This window comes from Rattus norvegicus, chromosome 5 (assembly GCF_036323735.1).
Source record: "Rattus norvegicus strain BN/NHsdMcwi chromosome 5, GRCr8, whole genome shotgun sequence".
Classification (NCBI taxonomy): domain Eukaryota; kingdom Metazoa; phylum Chordata; class Mammalia; order Rodentia; family Muridae; genus Rattus; species Rattus norvegicus.
In genome coordinates this window covers 23,266,743-23,293,788 of record NC_086023.1, presented here as the reverse complement: position 1 = coordinate 23,293,788, position 27,046 = coordinate 23,266,743, and the positions used below count along the sequence as shown (strand labels likewise).

Here is a 27,046-nt window from a genome sequence, read left to right as displayed (position 1 = left end):
TTCAATAGGATGAGTGCATGTGTGCCTGTGTGCACGTGTTAGGGAGGGATGAACAGCATGAGTGAGAATATGACATTTAGATCTTCAAGCTCTTTTGAAAGAATTTAGTACAACCGAAAGCCAGAAACATCTGCCACATATTATATGGATGTGTTCAACTTCTCAAAAAGCTTAACATGTACCCAAGGCAGTCAGCAAGGAAAGACCTTTCCCTGGTACTTTGCTTTTGGAAACATGACCAGTGACACATTTCTGCTTTTCTAGGTGCAGAGTTGGGTTGGTCCATGGTAGAAAAACAATGAGAAGGCTGGAACTCTGACTGTTGCCTCTTAATTGTCAGAATATCTTCCCTGCCCTTGAATGAGTGGTATTTAGGTTTTGTTTTTGACTGTCTATTGTAATGCTAAGTGCGAACCACCCCCACCCACCCCACCCCCACACACTTTGAGTCTGCAAGTAGCCCCTAAAACCCTACCAGATAATTAATTCAAATTGTTAAATAAAGGGATCAATAGTCAATAGCTGGGAAAAAGAGACTTGGGTGGGGTTTAGGCTAGCCGATTGGAGCTAACAGTGGCCCAGATGAAACATAGTAAGTAATAACTTTGGTTATGGATAGAAAGGAAGATTCTAACAGCACAGAGGTTAGGCAGTTAACTAACTATTGCTCTGCATATTTAAAAATACAAGGCTGTGTGTGTCTTTCATCCGGGAACATAAATTGTCTAAGTTGAGTAGGAACTTCGCACCAGGATTTTTTAAAATATTTTTGCAACAGAGGGTCTTTCATTCCACAAACAATGTCCTCCCCAAGGCACTTCTCAGACAGTTTAGCCACAGTGTGAATGTTTGTAGTGGTTTGTATCAACATTACAATGACAACTACATATTGTGGCAATGCAAATAAAGAGATGAAGGCTCTGTGGTGACCTTCTCCGCATTAAAACATTGTCTTATTTATCTAATCATGATAGCAAAAGAAAACTTGGTATCTGGATACAGTGGTGGTCCATTTGGATGGCCAACTTCACTGGACTAAGAAACCCTGACATTATTGGTGAAGCGTATCCCCAAATGTGTCTGTAATGGCATTTTCAGAGACAGCTGGATCCTGAGAGCTCCTATTTAATCAGTAGATTTCCCCCTGAATAAGTTTATATCACAGTCCATTATTGCACAGGAGTGAAACAGATGAAGTGGAGTCACTTGGAGGAAGACCACCATGGGACTGCATGCTTGAATTTGTCCCTCCCCTGGGCCTTTCTCATGATGTCCCTCTGCTTCTGGCACACAGTGACGAAGGCCCTCTGTCACATCCTTTCACTGCTATGATGTTCTGTTTTACAGAGGTCTTGGAAACTCAGGCCAAGCAGCCAGAGACTTAGACCTCTGGAAAGAAGACAAAATAAAGTTGCTTCTGTCAGGTATTTTGGTCAAAGCAACGCTAAAATAATTACTAAAGCTGGCAATGGCTGCTAGCAGATGCTTGAGTGTGCACATTTGTCTTGTACTTCTCAGTATTACTGAAAGGCTGTGAGCAATGGGTACTATTTTGCATATGTTTTCATGAAAGCAAACAGGTGATTTCCTCAAAATAGTCTTTTGACTTACAGAGTTATTTTTACTATTCAAGGCATTTATCAGAGGATGGAAATATTTCACTCACGTGGAACCTAATTTTTCTGTGAATATGTGATACCACATATTTAGGCCAAAGAAAATAGTACAGTTTCTAGTCACATCGATTTTCATAGTTAAAGCTTCTTCAGTATGGTCTCAGTGACTTTTCCTTAGAAAAGTCACTGCCAGGCTCATTGTTCTGAGGAACACAGATGTTGATCCTTCCTCCATGCTCTTCAGCCTTTGCTTCTGTGCCTACCAATATCTCCTTCTCAACTCTACTGAGTACCTTTCTTTACCTAATGATTCTTCTAAGGTTTTAGAGTCATGGAAGCCTCCCTAGCAGCATGTCACTTCTGGCTAACCCTTTCTCTGCTTTGTGCAAATTTGTATCTTCACATGCTAGATTATAAAGAAATATGACATATTAATGAGATAAAGATATCTTTGGAAAATTGTTTTTAATGTCCCACCCTGGCAATGTCCTTGCCCCTCACCAGCTACAGAACTTGGGAGAGCAGGCCCTATGCCTCACCTGGGCATCACAGTATGACTGACCCTGGTTGAGGGCCATGGGTGAGCCAGAACTCCATGCGGTGATATTCTTATATTGTTCAGAGACAGAGTAGATGGAAGTCATTTGTTTATCCTAGCTTGATGCCTGGCTTGGTGGCCAAAGCTGTTTTATGCGTAGGACTCATAAAAATCAAATCAAATCAAAATTGTGCAGTGCAGTATGGGAGGAAATGACAGAGTTGCATTCCACTGTGACATGTAGTATGGCAGGGAAAGATGCCCACAGACAGACCTGTGCCCTACCCCAACACACAAGTGGGCCATCGACACACAGAGCCCCTCCTACCTTCATACATAGTAGGAGGAGAAAGACAACAGAGACCTGTGGACTACAGACCTGCTTTCCAGCTCACAGCACAGGTGGGCTGCAGACATCCACTTGCCATGGCATCATGTAGCAAGCAAGAGGATCTCATGCAGGGACTTGCCAGCCATGTGGCCAGCCTGCAGCAGGAGTCACCATGATGTACCAGCATGTGATGGTCAGATGGGAGAGAAAGAGAAGAGAAGCATTTTGAGCATTATGAAGAGAGATGCAACTGGACACTCCAGGGTTGTGAGTGGTCCTGGGGCCATAAGGAGGTCTCAGCCTGAGCTGCCACTCAGGGCCATGTCTGTGTCTGTGGCTATATAGTGGTAGGGGTCAATATCTGTGTATCATATTAGCAATAGAAAACATGGAGACCTCCATCATTAGGACAGCTGCTACAGATGTTCATAGGCTGTGCAGAACCGGCCTTGCTCCTCACTGGCAATAATGTTGTCTAGAGAGATAGCCCCATCTGTCACCTGTGACAACACTTGGGGAGCAGGCCCTGTGCCTCACTGAGACAGCACAGTGGTGCTGGCACAGGTGAGCAACTTTAAGGCAGTGAGTGGGGAAGAGATGGCCCCACCATTCCTCTGCTGTAAGGTGGCCTTGGTAGGGTATAGTTCACAGATTTCACCCTTATCTTTTTAAAATATCTGACTAGTATTGTGGGTTATGACTGTGTTCTCTTAATTTAACCATTACTTGAAATGAGTAAACTTGTTTCTATAATTTGAGTTTATGAAATATGTTCACATGAATATTATTTTCTTTGTTTTATATTCATTAAAGTAATTATAGAAGAGGTTCTACAAAGAAAAACACTAATGTTAAATTTAATTAACTTAGTTTTATAACTTGAAAGAAACTCTTTCCTTGTACGCCACAACATTTATGTCATAGAAACACCCACTCCAATGTGTGGGAACACTCATTTCCCCTTAGCTCAAGTCATTTTGTTGTGTTCAGATGTGTGACATTGTCACCACAGTCTCATTTTGACCCCCTTCATCTCCCCTGTCTTTGTGTTTTCAGCAACAAGATTCAGATAAAATACACAAAATGTAGCATAAACGATGAAGTTCTTCCTCATTATTACTCATTTCCTTGTTAGTGTCTGAATTATCCATAGCCTCTATCTTGTCTTCAACCCTTAGTCTTCTGTCCTTTGCTTGATCTATTTTGTTGGTGAGACTTTTCTTCAAGAAAAATGCTTATTGCATTCTTCATGTGCAATCTTTTAGCTTCCCTCTCCCTGTATTTTTATCTCTTTGTTGCATTATACTTTGTTTTGTATCCTTTTGTATTTCTGTGGGCATATTTATTTTGAATTCTTGGCAGGAATTGATCCAACTCAGTTTTAGTGGAGGAATAACTTTGGGATTAGTAAATCTTGGGGATTGTATTTCCCAAATTGTTCATATTTCTTGTGGGGTGTGTGTGTGTGTGTGTGTGTGTGTGTGTGTGTGTGTGTGTGTATGTGTGTATGTGTAATGTGGGGGGGAGGCATGAATGTGCAATATGTAGAATCCATAGTTAACAATAGATGTCTTCCTCTTTCACCCTATCTTGTTTCCTCAGATAATGTCTCTCACTGAACTTGGAATTCATTGATTCAAATTGATTGGCTGTCCAACAAGCCCCAGGGAGCCTTTTCTTTCTGCCTCTCTGCTTCTCAGAGACCCAGTCTAAGCTTTCAGGATGCTGACTCTACAAACAAAGTCAGCCAACATTCTCTGGAAAATCCCATGAAAAGAAAACAAAAATACAAAGAAAACAATAAGAAAAAATAAGACAGACAAACAGATAGAGTAGGAAAAGTGAATGTGAGTAAGGACAGGACAGCAGGACAAAGCTTGCCTGTTAACTGACATTGGGATCAAACAAATGGTTATCTTCACAGACATCTGACACACTTGCTGGGAAGCTGTTGTGGATCCCTTGAATATTTTATTATGATCAGGTTTCCACCTGTTTGAATAGAGCTTGTGATTTTCATGCAACTTTTCTTTCCCTCGGTCTACAAGCATTTGATTGGCGAGGTTTCAACATATAGTCTCTGATGGCTGGTCTGAATTTCCCAAGCATGTAGTTCATGGAAGACTGGGCCACTAAGATGATGACCTAATAGGTTTTTTTTTTAAGATTGGTGACCACTGCTGCTTGGGTTGAATAAAGAAAGGATAGGGTTTCTTCCTAGCTCTTCTTCCCCACTAACTTAAGCACACAGCTTTTCTTTAACCTCTATTTTTGTCTTTAAAATGCCAATTCTGGAGAACACAGAGCCAGTTTTCTAAGGTTAACTGTCTTAACCATGCCATGGCTTCAGTAAATACTTTTCAATGGGACAGAAAACTCCACGGAACATGCCAGTGTCTCTAGGACACTGAAAACTTTTCCTGTGTTTATTTGTAAGTTTCCCATCTTACCTTGCTATCAAACTAGAGCTTTTCCACCATCATCCACCTCTTCTAAAATCCTAAAGTCAGCTTGTTCCAATTTTGTTTTACTTTGTTTTTGCTTTTTGGAGACAGAGCCTTACTATGTAGCTCAGGATGGACTTGAACTCATGGCCTCATGGTAAGTATGTAGCACCACACCAGGTGATGTCCATCCTAAAAGTCTTCAAGGTGTGTGCATGTGTGTGTGCATGTGTGTGTGTGTGTGTGTGTATGTGTGTGTGTGTATGTATGTGTGTGTATGTAATAGACTCTATCATAATTTATAGAACAAATATTAACTATATTAACTATATTTTGTACATATTGAAGCCCTTGTTTTCAAAGCTTGATATGTTATAAAGCTAAGTGACTCAGAGAATTCAGGCACTTGGTGACAACCTGAGCTTCATGACTGTGATCTATATGGTAGAATGAGAGAAGCAACCCTTGCAAGATATTCTGTGACCATACATACATGGTGTAGCATGCCTTCTCCAAATAAATAAATTAATAAAATAAAAATTACCCCTCTGCCTAAGTGCAGCCATGAGGAAGAGGTGTAAACCACATACTATGAGTGTCTTGACTATGAAAGGAACATTGCTACAGATTTTAAAGATGCTTAAACTTGTCAAAGAATGCATTGCAATATTACAATGTGCACACAAATCTGAGAGAAATTAGACAGGAGAAAGGAAATTAGGACGCTAGAGAGCACACTTAGCGACATCACGAAAGTGATCCTTTGTAAAGATAGGGGACAACAGTGAGGTGGCAGTGACATCCTGAGGCCTGGTGGGTTTTCACTAGTAAAGCAAGAAAGTCATCAGGTGTGCCACCTAGGCAAGAGCATTTTGTTATATGCAAATTTCTTCTTGAAGGAAAATGTTTAAAAACCCTCGAACACAGAACACACATCCTGAAATATTTGGTGGAAATAGACAGATGTTTACAATTTACCTTGAAATTCACCAGAAAAAAATAGATAAATGGGAAATGGATAAATGGGTGGCGAGGCTCTAGTGTATGGATTATGCAAATTGTAGACTCAACCTGTTATGTAAATGAGGGTTGTTGTAAAAATTGCTCAACTTTTGTATTGGGAGAAGGAAGAGGTAGAAAGGTTCAGTAGCTGCCATTAAAGGAAGGCTAGCTCCTCCTGGTAAAACCTGGTGATTTTATTTATTTTATTAGCTTTTACCTTTAAAGGTTTTTTTTTCCCTTTAAATCCTTAAATCCGATCTGATTCCTTGATGTCTTTTGTCAAAGCAATAAATGTGAGCTGTGTGTCTGGCCCTGGGCAAATTCAGAGCCTTCTAAACTGTCGGGAAGATGAAAAGGTCACTGTTTAGCAGGTCTTGTTCCCTCCCTTGAGTTAAATCCAAACAGGCCCGTTAGTCACCGAAAGAAGTTCTTCTTCCAAAACACTTAGAAAATAGTATAGCGCTGAAAGTCACCACACAGCTGGACAAGCAGACTGTGCCTCCTATGTGTTTTCTCTGCTGCTGTCCATCTTGCGCTAGAAAACAGTAACAGTAGTGTCTACTGTGGTAATAGTTGTTGCCCACTCTCATGCTACCAGAGCTTTCCTCGCCCTGCCACCCTGGAGAATGTGCTGGCTGTCATGCTACAAACCATCGTCTGGGCTACAACGTCTCATCTGAATTCAAGAGGAAGTGAAAGCAAGGTCCCAACAAGAGTCACGTGCTGTTCTCCTTCCTCCACGCTTTCGCGGACTTTCTGTGCTTGTGTGTGGGAACATCTTCCACCTGCTTTAGGTTTTCCTTCGGTGAAGTCAGTTTGGGCTGAGTTTTCTACTTTGTTGGTTCTTTACTTTATGTTCATTCTTGCAAGATTTGTTAGACCTTCAGTTTTAAAACTCTGGTCTTTATTTTCTCTATTTAGTAACATTTATATTTATTATAGCTATTGTATTTTATACTTTTTTTTTCTTTTTAGTATAGAATAGAGTTTATTCAGGGCACGGGGAGGGGAATTAAGGGGATAGTAGGGGCAGAGAAAGGCAGAGAGAAAGAAAGAGAGGGGAGGACAGGGAGGGGAGGGGAGAGAGGGAGGGAGGGAAGTAGAGAGAGAGAGGAAAAGGAGAAAGGAGGAGGAGGAGGAAGATGAAGAGGAAGAGGAGGGGAGGCCGGCTATGAGCACATGGAGACAGAGGCGGGAGGGGAATGGGGAGAAAAGGGACAGATGGGGAAGAGGGTTAGAGAGTAAGAGAGCAAGAGGGCAAGAAGCTATTTTACACCTTTTAATGAAGATATGATGAGATCCCTTTCTCTCCCTTTCTTTCTCTAGCCCTTCCCACATCCCCTCTCTTCAACCCCTGGCATACATTCTCTCAAATTGATAACCTTCCCCCCATTATTGTTCTCCCCTTTCTCTGTCTTTGTCTCTGTTACACACACATGTGTGCTTGCGTGTACACACACACACACACACACACACACACACACACAGAGGCAAACTCACACACACATTGGCAGCCATGCATGGGTGCACACACCCACAACTTGTTGAGTCCTTATGACTTGAGATGGATGAATTATCCTGCTTGGAGGTAGAGCCTTTCCTAAGCATATGACCTGTGTCTTTTGTGTGTTTGGAAAAAGAATAAGGCATTTTGTCTTTTAATATTTTCAGCACTATTTTCTTTCTAGCATCCTTTCGAGTCTAATTATGCATTTTAATTACATTCTATATGCTCTCTTCACATTTTTTTAGTAATTTTCATCCATTTCTCTCTGTAACTTTATATATATAAAAATACACACACACACACACACACACACACATGCACACACACATGTATATATAGTATATAAATTTCCACTTCAAGAATTCACGCTTTCACTGTGTCTCAGGCAGAGATGATCATCATTTCAGTCACATGGCCTTTCCTTGTGCTCATTACTGTTTAATGATGGTTTATTTTCAGAAGCTTTGCTGAACTCTACTGTCTTGTCAGCCAATCTCTTCAATATATTAAAGTTATTTTTAAGATCTTCTCTATTAACTCCTTCTAAGTTTCTGGTAACTCTTTTACTCCCCAGGGGTAGGCTCAGAAGTTTCTTATTGGATAATGTGATGTGCTTGATCTTTTATTTTTTATTAAATACCTTTATATTAAATATATTTATTAAATATATTTGGTGGATTAAAACAAAAACCCGAGACTTCCAGTTGCAATCATTTCTTCCAAAGATAATTTATTAATTTTATTTTTAAATCAACACATCATTGCACATATTTGTGGAATATTAGTGTGCTATTTCGACACACATGTGTATATAATTATATCAACTGAGAACTTAATGTAACATCTGAGGCAGCGGAATCACATGTCAGTTACTTTATCAAGGCTTTTTAGTGTTCTCAAGGAATCTTCTACATATTTTACATCTCCATTCCTTTGAACTACTCTGTGTGTGTATGGTGGGGGAGGGGGTCTGTGTGGCTCAGCTGAGGTCCTAATATGTTCACAGGGGTTGTTCTTCTGAACAGGCACTTAACTATAAAGTCCAACTTTTGTTCACCACATCCATAAGTTGTCAATGGCTCCACAAAGCTTCTCTTCCTCCAGTCTGCGCTTTCCTTTTCTGCTTGCTGCTTAACTGTCACTCTGGAGCCAGCACATTCTAGACTAGAACAAGCCCCATTGGGCGTATCTCAGTATCTTGTACTTCCTGGATCTTAGTTGCTCACACTCCTGTTTTTCTTTCTGTCTTTTCCAATTGCTTTAGTGTTTGCAGTAAAGTCACTCCGCAACGCTTTAGTCCATTGTTCCAAAAATCCTTCCAGTGTTCTTGAAAGAATGCAGACTCATTGCTTCTCGCCTGTTTTATAGGATTTGAAGCTCGGACTTTACAGATAGCATAAGTAACAGATATTCTTTCTACTTCTAAGCCTCTCTCATAAATTTTGTTACTTTTACAGTGTCAAAGTATAAAACAAATCCTCCTACCCAAATAGTCCAACTCACCTTGTGTAGCTTGGCTCCTGTGTACATACCCCAGGCTTTCTGGCATAGCTTTCTTATTTATCCCTCCCTCAGATTCATCCCTCATTCCTGGTTTCGAATGCTCAAAACTGTTCCCCATTTGCTTTGAACTCAATGTCTCATTCTCCCCCTACCCTTCGGCTTCATCTTCCTGGAGTACTTTTTAAATTCACATACACTGCAGCTACACTTTAATTTGTACGTCATTGTTTCTTTGTATCTCCAGGAAGTTTTATAAATCATAAAATCTGTTAGCTTTCATATTTTGCCTTTGTGATGTTTTTCTCCCCGGAGTGAAATTGTCCAGATGCTATGGATCATTTATTTTTCATTGCCATGTGTATCTGTATAATGTAATTTATGTTTTCACCTCTCTGGTTTGAATTTCCATGTATATGTTTGTATGAAGAGTCTGTTTGCCATTTTTCCTACATTCCCTTCCACTGTTGACATATTTCTTCTACTTAGATAAGATCTGTAAGTTCACATTCATCCAATCGCTGCATCTCCACATTTCCTTGATCCAATCCCGGAATCTCCACATTTCCCTCATCCAATCGCTGCATCTCCACATTTCCTTCATTCAATCCCGAATCTCCACATTTCCCTCATCCAATCCCGAATCTCCACATTTCCTTCATCCAATCCCGAATCCCCACATTTCCCTCATCCAATCCCGAATCCCCACATTTCCTTCATCCAATCCCGAATCTCCACATTTCCTTCATCCAATCCCCGAATCTCCACATTTCCCTCATACAATCCTGAATCTCCACATTTCCCTCATCCAATCCCGAATCTCCACATTTCCCTCATCCAATTCCGAATCTCCACATTTCCCTCATCCAATCCCTGGGTCTCCACATTTCCTTCATCCAATCCCGAATCTCCACATTTCCCTCATCCAATCCCTGAATCTCCACATTTCCCTCATCCAATCCCGAATCTCCACATTTCCCTCATCCAATCCCGAATCTCCACATTTCCCTCATCCAATCCCTGGGTCTCCACATTTTCCTCATCCAATCCCGAATCTCCACATTTCCCTCATCCAATCCCTGGGTCTCCACATTTCCCTCATCCAATCCCGAATCTCCACATTTCCCTCATCCAATCCCTGGGTCTCCACATTTCCTTCATCCAATCCCTGAATCCCCACACTTCCCTCATCCAATCCCGAATCTCCACATTTTTCTTGAGCACATGCATCTCTGCTTTGTGGTCTTCTATGACTTCTGTACATGGAAAATATGTCTGTATATTTTTATGTTATTACAGACAGTATTTGGAGAATTTTCTTCAACATTTATAATTTTTTCTGTTTTCCTTTTGGCACTGTGATACCTTTATACTTTTGTCAAAGAATTTCTTTCAATGCTAGTCAACATGTACATTCAGTGTTCCTGGGTCACCATTTTAAAAGGAAATCTCCAGTATGAGAGGTGCGATATTTGTTAATTTTATTGAAAAATACATCATCTGTCATTAATTAAGCAGTTCCATATTTCCTGCTCTATGGAACAAGTCTAGACACAGGAAGGCCTTCTGCCATCCTCCAGGTGTCTTCGTTTGTTTAGCAATGTCTCAGACTGGCTTGGCCCTGTAAGGTGCTACTTGTCTTTTGAGTGTTTCCTTTTACAGGATTTTCTCTGATGATGTTCCAGGCATACTGCAGGTTTTCTTATTCTTTTTCTCAAGTTCTTCTTCTTGGAGATTCATTTAAACTTGGCTTCTTAAAAACAGATTTTACCTCACAAAAAATAAAGAAGGCACTTACAATAGGCCTATATTTTCCTTAATACCTCCTAGTGGGTTCAGAACAAATAGGAGATGTTCAGCATCTATTCCATACCCTTCCTCTGGACACAGACTAACCTCAACAGAGTGATATTGTTAGACACATGGATGCAGAAATGAAATGAGTGTGGGAAACCTGTTTGGTGTTGTGAAATAGAAAGAGATTATGAGAGAGTTAGCATAGAGAACTCAGAGAGCAGTGGGGATGTGTGCATTTGATTGATGGCCTGCAGTGAGCTGCAAACTGTGTATTTCAAATTAAATCTTTTGTCCTCTTTAAAGTCATCAGTGAAACATTATTATTATTATTTTTAAGTACAATGAAATCCATGTTGTGAGGTGAAAGAAAGTTCTGCTCAATCAACTGAAAAGAAAACAAGCTTTATCTGGCTCGTCCTTTCAGAGATTTCAGGCTATGGTTGGTTGGCTCCATTGATTTGAAAGTGCTGAGGGAGAATATCATGGCAAAGCACAACATACAAAGAGGGTACTCACATCTTAGTGACAAGAAACAAAGTTAAAGAAAGACACACGTGGAACCAAGGACTTGATATCACTTTCAAGGTCAAGGTACCAGGAAGCTAATTTCCTTCTATAGAATCAGCATACTAAAGGTTCTTCACCTCTTAATAGAAGCAGATTGGAAACCAACCCCTTCACATTTGCTCCTCTGAGAGACATTTAAGGAACAAATCGTAACATGCTTTGAGGAAAGTACTTGGTGAAAACACAAATTCTCCTCCACAGTGTGTTCTGAGCCAGTAGATGCTTAAGAACAGCAGTCTACTGAAGAAGAAAATTGCTGTTTGTGAAAAAAAGCTTTGTGCAAAAGAGAACTTTATATGTCCTTGTAATGCAGAAATAAAAAAGTGTTAACCCCAGGGAATATTTTTCCAATCTTCCTCTGCTCTGACAAGGACCCAGCAATGTGAAGCCAAGACAGACAGGTGACAACTGGCACATGGATTATATGGGAGAGAGAAAAACAGAGAGAGAGAGAGAGAGAGAGAGAGAGAGAGAGAGAGAGAGAGAGAGAGAGAGAGAGAGAGAAGAGAGGGAGGGGTCCTGAGTGCTATAAGAAAACAGGCTGAGCACATGGAGAGCAAACCTATAAGCAGCCACCACCTCCTAGGCCTCTGCTTCAGATTTCCTTATTGAGCTGTTATCCTGACTTACTTTCATGATGAACTGTATGTAAGCTATAAAATGAAATACCCCACTCCCCTACAATCAATTTTAAATGCTAACTGTGGAAAAGCCTGTTCTGGAGGATTTGCAAAAGCAAGAGGGAACATTTGTGTGTCCTGAGCCCACACATCAGAATCACAGGAGGTATTAACTGAAACACCATTCACTTTACTTACTGGGGGAGGAATTAACTTTTGATAAGGTATAAAATTCACAAAGGTTACATAAATCTACTGCACTATAGGAGCTAATTGTTGGTTGCTACAGAATAATGACAAAAAGTGGTGTGTGTGTGTGTGTGTGTGTGTGTGTGTGTGTGTGTGTGTGTGTGTGTTAGGCCAAATCCTGTAAGAATGTGGAAAACAAGACTTTAAGAGGTGATGATTTCACTTTTTTTAATCACCTGAAAAGAATACTCCTAGACGCTATGGAAAGAGGGAAAGTATTGGGAAAGTGTTCTTATATACTGAATTACAAATTATCCTTGTTTGGTATAAAGGGAACGATCAGGCCGACAAGCTGCAATTTAGGACAATTCTGTAAACATTAAAAAAACTGTAATATCTATCTATTCAGCATTAAGCAACAAATACCATCAGTCGCCCATAGCAACCACATGCTTCTCTAAATGCCTATGAATTTGCAGTAATAGCCCGAAGACCTGAGAGAAGATATGGTGTTTCCTTCAGTAATGAAATATAACCATCTGAGAACTGAGCTGAAATTGGAATTGATCACAAGACAGAGTGATTTACACATCAGTCTCTTCTCTACTCAAGGGCAGTATGTACATAATTTAAGCACAAAGCCATTTGGCGGTAGCTTGATATCTCACAGTTAAAGCAAATTAAAGGTCACTAAAATGTTACTTTCTCAGCTGTGATTCTACAGAGTGCTTCTTGCCTACATCAGTTCTATAACTAAGTCTAGAGTCTATAAGGGGCTCTTAATATAATGTAAGCCTATTATAGAGTAAGGTAGTCTGAGCAAGAGGTCTGAAATTTTATAAATTCTGAGAAATGTCATGAGAAAAGTGAGAAAATAAAAAGACATTCATTCAAATAAACAGAGGAGGAGATTACACATGTGCTTACACTCATGTATGCATGCTTACATACCACCCAACTCCTTCACACTTTTCTACCAAGAGCTTTTCTTCAACAATCTCTGTTACATGGAATCCAGTTGGGAAGGGCTTCAACTATTTCCCTACCAACTAGGAATTTTATTTGTTTTTATTTTTGTTGTTTTGTTTATTTAATTTTGCTATGTTTCCAGTTCTGGTTCTTAATCTCATGAGACAATGATACAGTTGATAAGACAAGCTGTATGCATTAAATAGAGCTAGTTCAAGAGACTCTAACATGTCCTGAAAGAGTCAATGCTTGAAACATAAAGAGTGAGGTTGCCTGAGTCCCATAGTAGGTTCATCTCTGACACTTTTAAACAGAGTTGCAATTATTCAAGGTGTTGGAGAATTTTGACAAACTGTATTTTACATCATGAGATATCTGTGATTCTGTGAGGACAAAAAGTGGAGAGTTGTGACTTAAAACAACTTTTAAATGTTTTAAGTATTTGGGTATCAAATTGACAAGGGTTCTGCCTGTGATGCTTGTCAACTTGACAGGATCTAGAATCATCTGAGACTAGTCTTTGATCATACCTTTGGGCATACCTATAGATTAGGCAACATAGATCCATGGGAAGGTACACCCTTACTGTGGGTGTATTGGACCTGCAGCAAATAAAATGGGGAAATCATGGTGGACAACATCATAATTACTTCCTGGCCTCCTGACCACTGATGCAATAGGACTAGCTATCTCAAGCTCCTGCAGTCATGATATCTTCACACTGATGGAAAATTCCCTCTAACTGAGCCAAAGTAAACCTTTACCTAAGTTACATTTGTTACAAATTCTGCACAGCAATAAGAAAAGTAATGAAAGCATGGGCAAAATATCTTTAATTCATTGTTGATTTTTATAACAATAATATTTTAGAAGTATCAATATTCAACATGGAGAGGAAGATATCAAGGGACAGAAAACCTAATCCTCTTTGTCTGGAGCTGTATCTAAGTGGTCGAGTATTCGCGTATTTCCCCATCATGTCCAAACCTTGTACTAAACTAAAAAAAAAAAAAAAAAAACCAAAAGCCAAAGAACAAACAAAAAACAAAATCAAGCTAGTTATGGCAGTACTGTAATTCCAGCACTTTTGATATGGAGGCAGAGAGATCAAACATCAAAGCTTCTTTTCATCTGAACAATGATTTTAAGGCAATCATGCGATACCTGAGACCCTGTCTTGAAGATCGAAAGGAAATGAAAAGAAAAGAGTAGAGAAAGGTAGTGAAAGGAAAGGAAAGAAGACAAGAGAAGGAGGGGAGGGGTTGGGTGAAGCAGGTATGGAGTAAAAAGGAGAAAGGGAGGAGATGTGAAGAAAGAAACACAAAACACACCAAGAAGCAGAGAGAGGGGGGTGAGGGGAGAGAGAGAGAGAGAGAGAGAGAGAGAGAGAGAGAGAGAGAGAGAGAGAGAGAGAGAGAGAGAAACTATGAAGTCATTCATAATTTCACAGTAGAGAAAAGCCCATGATTACTAGCTCGCAGATTCTTACCCATCTCTCTGCCCCCTCTGACAGGAAAAAGAAAACTGCAAGAGAGATACAAAGCTCCATTTGCTCCTGGAATCCCCAGAACTCTCACCATCTAGCTCTTGATGACTAAACCTGTTGGCGTTTACAGAAGAAGGTTGCAATCTCTAGATTCCACCTTCCAAAACCTCAGTACATTACACGCTCACTTCAAGGGTGAGACAATTTCACCTGGAAAAATTTCTAAAGGCCACTATGGGGCCCTGAACCTATAACTGCTTTTCTAGTGTGGATCTCTGGAATTCGACTAATGATTTAGACTTACATTTTCCTACCCTCACCAGTAAGCTTGTCTCTATCTTCATGTTCCTTGCTGACCCTGGTTCTAGGCTTGACTTACTCCATTCTAACTGACCTTCCTCTGCTGTCCTTATCAGTTATCACCCATTTCTGGTGCTCATGATTCCTAGTTCCATCAAGCATCACAGACTATAATGTGGGTCACTGCTTTCTCTGCCTTTTGCTTGACTATTCCTTTCCTTACAGAGAATCTGTTGATATGAGAGTTATAGGAGTCAATACATTTTACTCTTCATCAAATCTTTTTCAAATGCTTTCTACTGTTGTAGCTTGAATGTGAAATGTCCCATCTAGGATCATGTCTTTGATCACTTGGTCCCCAACTAGTGACACTGTTGGAAGAATGTGGAACCTTAAGGAGATAGAACATTATTGAAGGAACTGGGTCCGTTGGGGGAGGACTGAGACCTTTTAAGACTTTATAGATCAGACCCATTTCTATTCACTTTCTGCTTCCTGAGTGTGGATGAAATGTGCCCTGCCAGATAGGTGCTCCTAACTGTAGGCCTTTTCTGTCTGTTGTCTTCTCTAACTGAGATGATATATTGTATCCATCTGGACTTGTAAGGCAGAATACATTCTTTCTCCTTTAAGTTCTCTTTGTCAAGGATTTTATCACAGCAACAATAAAAGGCAGAGGTAGCTTAAGAAATGCCTCTACTCCAGTAAAGAACTCTTGAAATCTCATCTTACATATTTCCACATATGATATGCAGACACCTTAGAAAAGAAACTCTAGAGTTTTTCAAAAGCCTTAAATTAAGAAAGTGCTCTATATTGTACAAATCATAAATGCAAAGTTAGAAATCCCCATATAAAACAATTTTTAAAATAGAAGTTTTGAACTATTTCAGAACCCTTACTCTGTAGCTTTGCTACACTGCCTGCCATGTCCTCAATAAGGACATGTATAGCATTGACAGCAACAAGGAGAGTGGCAAATTTTCAGTCCTGATTTTTAAGGACTGAAATTTGATTTTTAAGGAGTACTCAGAATCTGTTTTTCAACATGATCCACAGGTATTCCGTGTTTTTGTTAATATTCAAGACATATTCTTTACCAACCAGCTGGCCCAAGCGAGAAACAACAGTGGTAGGTTGCTCACGGTGTGTGAATGGAAGATCGTCAGAACAGAGCTTGGACTGAGAGAGAGATGCAGGTCCATAGAGGTAGAGTAATGGGTCTGGGAATGACTACTAGGAGCCAGGTTAAAGGGATGCATAACTGAGGGTGGGTTTTAAAGTTTCAAAAACTCATGCCTGGTCCAATATCCCTTATTTCTCTCTCTTCCCTCTTCCTTTGTCCTCCCTCCCTGACTACCTGGTCAGGATATAGCTCTCAGCTCTAGCATCTTCCTGCAGGCTACCATGTTCTCTACCATGATAATAATGGACTGAATATCTGAAACTATAAGCAGCCCCCCCACCAATTAAATGTTTTATTTTGTAACAGTGGTTATAATGTCATTTTGGTGAACTATAGTTGAAAGCTTCTCAATTTAGTTATTAATACTGTAAGTAAGTAGTTCTATATCTTCTTTTTCTTTCATCTGGTGATTACTGTGTTTCTAGAGGGTAGCATCTATATATTGGCTGACTCCTGGGTCAACAATATGCAGGCGTACATGCAAAGGCATGATTAGGCAATCTTATAGGATAGGTCACAGAAATTGTGCCATGGAACAGGTAGCCATGTTTCCTTTATTTATTGAAACTATTGAATATGAGAACATACGTTTTTCTTGTATTTTGATGACAAGGATCACTTTTTGAATTCAATAGAAAGTGACTGAAACAATGTTTCCAAGTCATCAATAACAATAACCATATCAATAAGAGCCATGAACTTTTCTGGTGATAAAATTGCTTCCTGAAACATAAGCCAACACTGAGGTTATATCCAATCTGTATCTGTGGTCCTTCTGTTATTTTATCAATTACAGAATGTAATTCCTTTCTCCACTGTGCATTCTTTAAAGTTGCCTCCCAATTTTCTAACTCCAGACTAATCAAACCTTATATAGGCATGACCTAGAAATTTTCAAAACTCAACTACAACTGCTTGTGTACCATTTATATTAGAAATATCATCAGGTATAAAGGGAATTTCTAGACTTTTGCCTTTTAGCTTCTCATTCAACTGTGGTTTTTCAGCAACTGATGCATCTTGGTAGAGGCCATAAGACTTGGAGAACTGCTTCACCTTCAACAAGGTATCCAAGCTATCATCTTCACAGCTATACAGTATTATGATCTTTAAAGCAAGATCTATGAATTTTCTGAATCTTTGCCTAAGAACTTGCATTGAATGCCACCTCAGTGTTTTGCAAAAGGAAACAGTTTGTATAGAAAGCGTTCACAATTTGAGAGACATGTGTAGCCTAAACCAACAGTGTGGTTTGAATGAGAATGACCCCTACAGGCTCAGTTATTTGAATGCTTGTTCCCCAGCAGGTAGAATTGTTTGAGAAGGACTAGGAAATATGGCTTCTTTGGAAAAGATATGCCACTCTTTTCTGGGAAAAGGTATCTGACTTTGAGGTTTCAAAAGCCCATGTCTTTCCCAGTTCTTTCTCTTTCTCCCTCTCGTCTTCCCCCTTGCCGTGTGTGTGTGTGTGTGTGTGTGTGTGTGTGTGTGTGTGTGTGTGTATGTGTGTGTAATACTTGTGGATCAGGTGTAAGCTCTCCACTACTTCTGTAGTGCCATGCCCTCCGGCTTGCCTTTCTGTCTTCTGCTATATATCTTGTCATGATGGCCATGGACTATAACCCTCTGGAATTACAAACTCCAACAAACTCTTTTTCTTTTATGAAGAGCCTTGTTCATCATGTTTTAACACAGTAGTAGTAATGTAATTAAGAGAAATAGCAAGTAAAAGATGGGGTGTGTGTGGGGGAATAACAGAGGCTAAAGATTAAGGAACAAGGACAGCATGATGAGGTGGTAGGTCCTGGTGACACCAGGGAGGACCAAAATAGAAAGATGAGAATGAGGGTTTACATTCCAAACAAGCATTCTCTTCTACTATTTTTGCTAGTAGCTGCATGTAGTTATTAAATATTTCAAAAATGGCTGGTATGCATAAGCTGAATTTAAGTCTTACTTTATTTTACCTGATTGAAATTGAATTTGACACAGGTACTTGTGAAGAGTGGCTACTGTGTTGCAAATAATAAGGCACTTGGATAGGTAGCTAGCAAGATATAATGTCAGATTAAGAGTGGGTAGTGACACAGCCTAACAGTGGATGGAGTTTGGGAACTCCTATGGAAGAATAAGGGGAAAGACAGCAGGCCTGAAGGGGGATAGAAACAGAGGAAGACCAAGTGAGTCAACTCATCAAGACCCTTCTTGCTCTCAGAGAGTGACTCACCAACCAAAGATCATACATGTGGTAGACGTAGGCCTCCATGCTCATATGTAGCAGATACGGAGCTTCACCTTCTTGTGGGTCCTAAACAACTGGAATGGGGCTGCCCCAAAAATGGTTTTCTGATTGTGAAACATGTTATTTTAGCTAGGCTGTCTTGTCTGGCCTCAGTGGGAGAGGATGCACCTAGCCTCATAGACAATTGATGTGCCTGGGTGAGCAAATACACAAGTGGGTGCCCATCAGCTTAGAGGAAAAGGGAAGGAGAGAGGAGGAAGGATTGTAGAAGGGGGTGACTGAGAAGGGGGCAGTGAGAGGGATGCAAAATAAATAAATCTTTTAAAAAGAATGGGTAGTGAGGGAGAAAGACCTCCAGAAAGAGCCTTCTGGGAGGATGTTAGGGAATCAGGGATATGTATATATCCTCTGTTTCCTTCAGGGTCCTTTAGACAATCTTCAGTTTTCTACCATATCCACAAAACCTCTGCCTCTGTTACCTTGTCATCACTTTCAATGTTTGTTAACATTTTCCATGGTCATAATCACAACCCATGCTCATAGCCCAGAGAAGCAGCCAGATATATGGTGTGGTTTCTCCTGAGGCCAGAGAACAGTAGTGACTACAAACAGAGATCAGCATTCACAGCACCAAACAGGCTCCTGTGCTTAGCCCACTCTGCCCAGGCACCAGCATGCACTAGGCCAAAAGCAGCTATGCATCATGTCAATTTTTACCCAGGCTTAGTCATAGAAAGTCAGAGCTATCATTTGTTAAAAAAAATAAAATAAACTTTAAAGTTTCTCTCTCTCTCTCTCTCTCTCTCTCTCTCTCTCTCTCTCTCTCTCTCTCCACTTATCAATGACTATGAAAATATCCTACACCCTAGATCTTAGGGAGTTACTTCCTGTTTTCCTTTATCACTTTCTCTTTTCTTTTCCTTCTTTCTTTCTTTCTTTCTTTCTTTCTTTCTTTCTTTCTTTCTTTCTTTCTTTCTTTCTTCCTTTCTTCCTTTCTTTCTTTCTCTTTCTTTCTTTCTGTTTTTTTTGAGACAGGATTCCTCTGTGTAATCCATCCTATCCTTGAATTCTCTCTATAGACTGTAGACCAGGCTGGCTTTAAACTTACAAATTCACTGGTCTCTACTCCAAAGTGCAGGGATTAAAGTCATGCAAATCCACCAGCACCATCTGGAGGCATTTTCTTTATTGAGACTCCCTCCTTTCAAATATTTCTAGCTTGTGTTAAGTTAACATAAAGTAGCTAGCATGATGTGTGTGATCAATGACACATGATATAATCTCGTAGATCGGAACACTGAGGCGTAGCAATTTTTTTTTTGAAAAACAAAGAAGGGTTTGGAGAAATGACTCATAAAATAAAGTGCTCATTGCACAAGAACCTGGATTTGGATCTCAGGTACTTAAAAGCTTGGCATTTCAGCATCCTAGGGGCTTGTTGGCCAGTCTGTCTAGCTAGCTGAACTAGTGAGCTCCTAGTCTCGAAAAATAAGGTAAGAGATAATGGGAGACATCACACACACACACACACACACACACACACACACACACACACACACACGAATAATGTAATACATATATAAAAGGAAAGAGGTGTTGCATCTTGGGAAATAAAACACTTGAAGAAGACTTGTGAGTCTCTCTCTGGCTTTTTCAGCACATCTAGATCCCTGCTAAGAATGCTGCAGAAATTCCTTCATTGAAACAACTTGTAGAACTTGACTGACTGAATTTCTTCCACATTAGGATGAGATTCTAGAGTATCCTTCAACCACTTTTGGCTATTCTACATTTTTCTAAAGCAGCAAATGAGTAGATGGTTTCAGTCATACTCAATTTTTGTTTCATCAAAGAAACCAGGAAATGAGAAATTAGTAAGAGATCTATGGATGGAGAACTTCCATTACACGGCACAAAAAATCTCCACAGTGAAGAGCAAATGAGTATGCAACAGGAGGACATACCGCATTTCTATTTCTCAGAAGCACAGAAGTATGTGTAACAAATTCTACCTGTAATAAAATGTTCATAGCTTCAGGCAGACTTGACATGTCTTCTGTGGTTGTGGTGTAAATATTTTCCTTAATTACTGACCAATACTCATGCTTTTGCAATATCTCATGAAGCTCAGTGTCTTACCACAGCAAGGTAAAGCATTGAGAGTTAAATCCCAAATTAATTCCAAATTCACAAAAAAGAAAAGGATTCTAAGTGAAATTCCTTTGTTGTTCCATCACTGAACAAGATACTAGATACTTTGTCATTGTTTAGTTAAACTTGGGGGCAATTCCAGACTTTGAAATTACAAAACACATTTATAGCATTAATGAGGAAACACATTAATGAGGAAAGGGTAACAGTTTAGAAAAATCTAGAAATTTTACAGTTAATCATCTCAGGGGACAAGATATTCCATTTGAGCAAAGCATTCTTATTATTCCTCCAATATATCTTTGACCGTCAAAGCTTGGAGAGTAACTGGTATCTGTAGGAATGTGTGCATGTGTGTTCTTTTTGCTGATCTTCTGTTGTAAAAGTTTAAACTCTGATGAATTAATCCAGTAGATCCTCATCAGTGAGAATGTCTATCCTAATTTTAGATTCCCTTCTATCACTAGATTACCAAGGGACAATAAGGTTACTCCTTTTGCTATTACAAGGTTTCATTTACTAAGACCCCTGATCAGAAATATGATTTTCTTAAGCATAGTCAATCTTAATATGGAAGAAAAATTGAATTGGGCTGAGAACCTGGACTTGATAAGTGACTCCGTCTACTATGCTTTCTTTGGTCCTGTCTAGGTCTAGACCTGATAGTGTAGACATTCCATGTGCTTGCTCTAGAAAGGGATGCAGACTTGGTGAAGATACTAGACTCTGGCCCCTTCACCTACAGACCCCACATACCATGGACACCTTAAAAGTTCACAGCAGATAAGATCTACTAAAGAACATACTTCTACCCTGCACCTCCACCACACTGCCTCTATATCTGTACATCACAACCATTTCACAGGGTTATTGGAGAACTGGAAAGCAATTTCACTTCTTTCAAAATTCCCAGACACCTCTACCTCAGTTCTCTAGGCTTACTCAAGACTTCTACAAGCTTTTCTGCCCACCACCCAATCCTGGAATTATGGTCCATTCAACTAAAATCTTATATCAAAAAGCAATGAACACCCTATTTCTACATTCCTAACTCCTTTTGCAAATAAATAATTGATAAAACAAAGTACGATGTACCCTTTCCTCCAAATCACCAAGTTTTATTCCCCAAGACCACAGAACCTAGAGCCTATAAAGAATGGTTGTAAACATGTTCAACAAATTCAAGGCTCTCAGAAAGAACACAAATAAACAGTTGAGTTACATTAATGAAGACAAAAATAAAATAACTAAAGACCAAGAAATTACCTTAGGGCAATTCAGGACATGAATATCAACTAATAAAAAGATAAAAAGAGGGATAAAATAAATTGAAATATGAGAAACAAAAATACAAATATTCATGGAAACAATAGTTAATTCCTTGAGAATAAACAATATTGACAATTTCTTGGACGATTAAGAAAAAAGACCAAAAGCAATAATTAGAGATGAAAAGAGACATTACAACAAATATCAGTGAAACTTAGAAAACCTCAAATCCTATTTGAAAGATGCATTTAAGGATGTACATGATCCACACAAATAAAACAAATAGTCAATGTGTGTGTGTGTGTGTGTGTGTGTGTGTTAATTAGGTTAAAGGAGTAATAAAATGTCTGCCAAAAGCCCAGTACAAAATTGATTCTCTGAAGAATTCTACCAAATCTTCAAAGAGAAAATAGTGCCAATACAACTCAAATTATTCCATGAATTAACAAAAAGGTAATGCTTTCAATTTTTTTTTGTGAAGCAATATTACCTGGATATCTAAACTAGATAAACACACACACACATATACACACAAAAATTCCGAAACAACCTCACTGACAATCATAAGTGAGAAAACTCTCAACAAACACTGGCAAATTCAGGTTCACATCACAACGATCATTTATCATAATCCAATTAACTTTTCTTTATAGAAGCAGGAATGCTTTTACATTTATGAATAAATAAATGTAACACCCCACATAAATGGACTCAAAGACAGAAATTACATAATTATCTCAATAGATACAGAAACTACTTGATAAAATCCAAAAACCTATTTATAATGAAAGTCTTGAAGTGGCTAGGGATGGTGAAAGCATACTTCCAAAATCAATCAATCAATAAATAAATAAATAAACAAATAAGTAAACAAACAAACAAACAAAATAAACAAAATAAAACCCCAAAAATAAAATCCCAAAGATTATATACAAAAAATCTATAGCTCTTATCATTCTAATAATGATAATGAGGAAAACCTCAAAGCATCCCAACACAAATCAGGAATAAGAAAATAATTACCATTATTTCCACTCCTATTCAATATAGCACTTACAGCTATGGCAGCTAAAGCAGCTAGTCAAGGAAAAACAATGGGTATGCCAAAAGGAAGAAAAGAAGCCAAGGTATCCCTACTTGTAATTAAAAAGGGTGTCCAATACCCTTAGTTATCAGGGCAATTCAAATTAAACTACTTGAATATTCCATTTCACATGCCAATATATACTAATGTGGTTGGAGGGTAAGAGAAACTCTTAGACGCTTGGTGTAAGGTTGTGCAGCCACTTTGGGAATGAATGTGGAAGCTTCTCAAAATCTGACCCAGCTATACCACTGCTAAACATTTGACAAAATGATTTAACATCACATTGCAGTTACTTGCCTTATCCATGGCCACCGCTCCTCCATTTACAGTAGCTAGAAAATAGAATCATCAAGAGATACATGTGATGTGAAAACTTGCAGTTTCTCTGGAAAGTTAGTTATGTCAAATGAAGTTTTGCTGAGTTACACAAATGAAAACATGTCTTGCTAAAGGAAACACATGAAAAAATGTTTTCCTGAAGCAGGCACAGGTGAAAGGATGTTTTAATATAGCAAACATGTGAAAGAACGCTTGATGGAGGAGTATACGTATGCCTCTGCAGACAGTGGGAGATGGGCATTAAGCGTTGGTTAGACACTGCGTTATTGAAAAAAAAGTGAGAAATTAGGCCAACCAATATACTGTAAGGATGTGTTGACATCAGAATGGAAATCTGCAATAGTATTAAGATGGATATGGAAAATAGAATCAACAGATTCATGGGTAATGAATATGTTGTACTGGTATATATACACAAAAAATTTATTTATCCACTTAGAAAAATGAAATCATTAAAATTCCTTCCTATTTTTGCACTTGTGATGCTCAATCTATACTAAGTTACACTTAATAAGTGTTACTAAACAGAATTCCCAATTTTGGATGTTGGGAACATTTGTAGGTCTTGGTCATGGAACCTTTTCAAACAATACACACTTTTGTAGGCACTCATCATTGTCCTCCAGAGGTTGAGGGTAAAACCTTGGTTCTAAATATCTAAATATCGGGGGGTTGGGGATTTGGCTCAGTGGCAGAGCGCTTGCCTAGGAAGCGCAAGGCCCTGGGTTCGGTTCCCAGCTCCGAAAAAAAAAAAGAACCAAAAAAAAAAATCTAAATATCGGGTTGGGGATTTAGCTCAGTGGTAGAGAGCTTGCCTAGCAAGCGCAAGGCCCTGGGTTCGGTACCCAGCTCCAAAGAAAGAAAAAAAAATCTAAATACCTCCTTTGCAAGACTTAAAGAAAACAGCCTGGAACTGGGGTAGACATGTTCCCCTTGTTGACTTGTTCCCAAAGCACCTAAGGAGATATAGGTATATGATTCTCATTTTTTTCCTTTTCACTTCTGACTTAATTTGACAAGTGGGGACCTCTGGGAATAGAGGGTTATTTGAAAGTGGGTGCAACCTCTAGGGCAGTGTTGCCACTTGAGATAAAATCTTGAGGACAGTTAAAATCTTTGAGTCTGATTCTCAACAGAGCTTGTTCCTGTGTCCCTTTCTGAATTCCAACCTCGGGCAACACATCTTACCTTCAACACAACTGAGAATAGGACCCCCTTGGGGGGAATTAGAGGAAGTATTGACAAAGTGAAGGAGCTTGCAACCCCATAAAAACAACAGTGCCAACATACCAGAGCTTCCAGGGACAAAACCACTATTGAAAGACTATACATGGACTGACCAAGAGCTCCAACTGCATATAATAGCAGAGAATAGCCTTATTGGGGCACGAGGGGAAGGGAAGTCCTTGGTCTTGCCAAAGTTGGACCCCAAGTGCAGGAGAATATGGGGGGGGGGCAATAAGGGTGATGTATAGGGATAGTACCTGTATGGGGGTGGGGGAGGGGAGGGATTGAGGATTTATGGACAGGAAACTGGGAAGGGGAATAACGTTTGAAATGTAATAAAAAATTAAAAAAAAAGAAAACTCCACAATCTAAAGAAGAGATTCCTACGAACATAAAAGAAGCATACAGAACTCTCAATAGACTGGCCCAGAAAAGAAACTTTCTGTCACATAATAATCAAAACACCGAGAAGCTGTGGCAGGAGAATATGGCAGGTGACGTTAAGATTCCACGCTGTACATTTACAGGTTGTTGCGAATGTTTTTAAGGGATGGATGTGTATTGGGCTTTGTATGTTTAGAAATGCAAACAGATTGCACAGAGTAAAGAAGATGATGATGTAATAGTGAATAAACCTCATGTTTCGGATGAAGAGGAAGAAGAGCCTCCTTTTTATCATCATCCCTTTAAACTCAGTGAACCCAAGCCCATTTTTTTCAATTTGAATATTGCTGCAGCAAAGCCAACTCCACCAAAAAGCCAAGTAACATTAACAAAGGAGTTTCCTGTGTCATCTGGATCTCAACATCGGAAAAAGGAAGCGGATAGTGTTTATGGAGAGTGGGTTCCAGTAGAGAAAAATGGCGAAGAAAGCAAAGATGACGATAATGTGTTCAGCAGCAGCTTGCCCTCAGAGCCTGTGGACATTTCAACAGCAATGAGTGAACGGGCACTTGCTCAGAAGAGACTCAGTGAGAATGCATTTGACCTTGAAGCCATGAGTATGTTAAATCGAGCTCAAGAACGGATTGACGCCTGGACTCAGTTGAACTCTATCCCTGGGCAGTTCACAGGAAGTACAGGAGTACAAGTCCTGACACAGGAACAGCTGGCTAATACTGGTGCCCAAGCCTGGATTAAAAAGGATCAGTTCTTAAGAGCAGCCCCAGTAACTGGAGGAATGGGAGCTGTGTTGATGAGAAAAATGGGCTGGAGAGAAGGAGAAGACTAGGAAAGAACAAAGAAGGAAATAAGGAACCCATCCTTGTTGACTTTAAGACAGACCGAAAAGGTCTTGTTGCAGTAGGAGAGAGAGCACAAAAGAGGTCTGGGAACTTCTCCGCTGCAATGAAAGACTTGTCAGGCAAACATCCTGTGTCTGCCTTGATGGAAATCTGTAATAAGAGAAGGTGGCAACCACCTGAATTTCTCTTGGTCCATGACAGTGGCCCTGACCATCGCAAACACTTCCTCTTTAGGGTATTGATAAATGGAAGCGCTTACCAGCCCAGCTTTGCCAGCCCTAATAAGAAGCATGCTAAAGCCACAGCAGCTACTGTGGTTCTTCAAGCAATGGGCCTTGTACCAAAGGACCTCATGGCTAATGCCACTTGCTTCAGGAGTGCCTCACGTAGATAGATTGAGGTTTTATATTAATCATTTCAGATAATTTTACTCTGCATCACAATGTATTTCCTCCTTAATGTTGTAAATATTTCACAATTTAAGACATTGTGTAAAAAGCAATCTGTACAAACATCTCCAGGCTTTGGTTTTGTACCATGGAAATTGTATTTAACCACACAGGGTTTTGGTATGTTTATATTGTTTACCTTAGTGATGTATTTGTTTAAGTGGCTAACATCAAAACAATTGTTTGAGGGCATCAGTAATATTCAGTGTGGAATGTTAAATAACGCTTTTATACTGTATTTTGTACTATGATGTAACTTCCCTTCCATACGGCTAGGCTGCTGTAACACTTGCCTGTAATCAGTGAAGGGCTGTGCACCTTGTACTATTTCACAATGGGTTCTGCTGGACAGATTCTGGGCCAGTGTTATTAAAGTAATGAAGCAAGATCTGTCCCAAAGGGCTAATGCAACCATCTCCCCCTTTTTGTAGAGATTATGAAAAGAAAGTGATACGTTGTGTCATGATCAGTACTAAGTCCTGCATTCCCATTAAAGCCACTTGGGTCATAAGAAAGAAGTCAAAATGGAAGTCCAACTAGAATTTTACTTCAGAGGCCAAGTACATATTTAGTATGGCTTGAGTTGTGATATAGTTTTACTTTGATGTGCATTTTGAATTTCAGCTACACCTAGATAGACGTAAATAATAAAAATGCTGTAACCAACTTATCTAATAAAAATTGGCAACCAGCCGCTATTTTGTTGACTGAAAAAAAAAATAATCAAAACACCAAAAAGAAAGAAAGAAAGAAAGAAAGAAGGAAAGAATATTGTAGGCAGTAAAGAAAAAGGAACAAGTAACATATAAAGGTAGAACTATTAGAATTATACCAGACTTCTCACCAAAGACTATGAAAGCCAGAATATCCTGGGCAGATGTCATATAGACCCTAAGAGAACACAAATGCCTATCCAGGCTACTATGCCCAGCACAATTCTTATTTAACATCGATGGAGAAACAAATATATTCCATGACAAAAACCA

At 39.4% G+C, this 27,046-nt stretch overlaps 1 pseudogene; it reads left to right on the top strand.

Annotated features, from left to right (window-relative positions):
• Positions 1 to 22,775: 22,775 nt before the first annotated feature.
• Positions 22,776 to 26,818, top strand: Son-ps1 (SON DNA and RNA binding protein, pseudogene 1; annotated as a pseudogene).
• Positions 26,819 to 27,046: the final 228 nt, after the last annotated feature.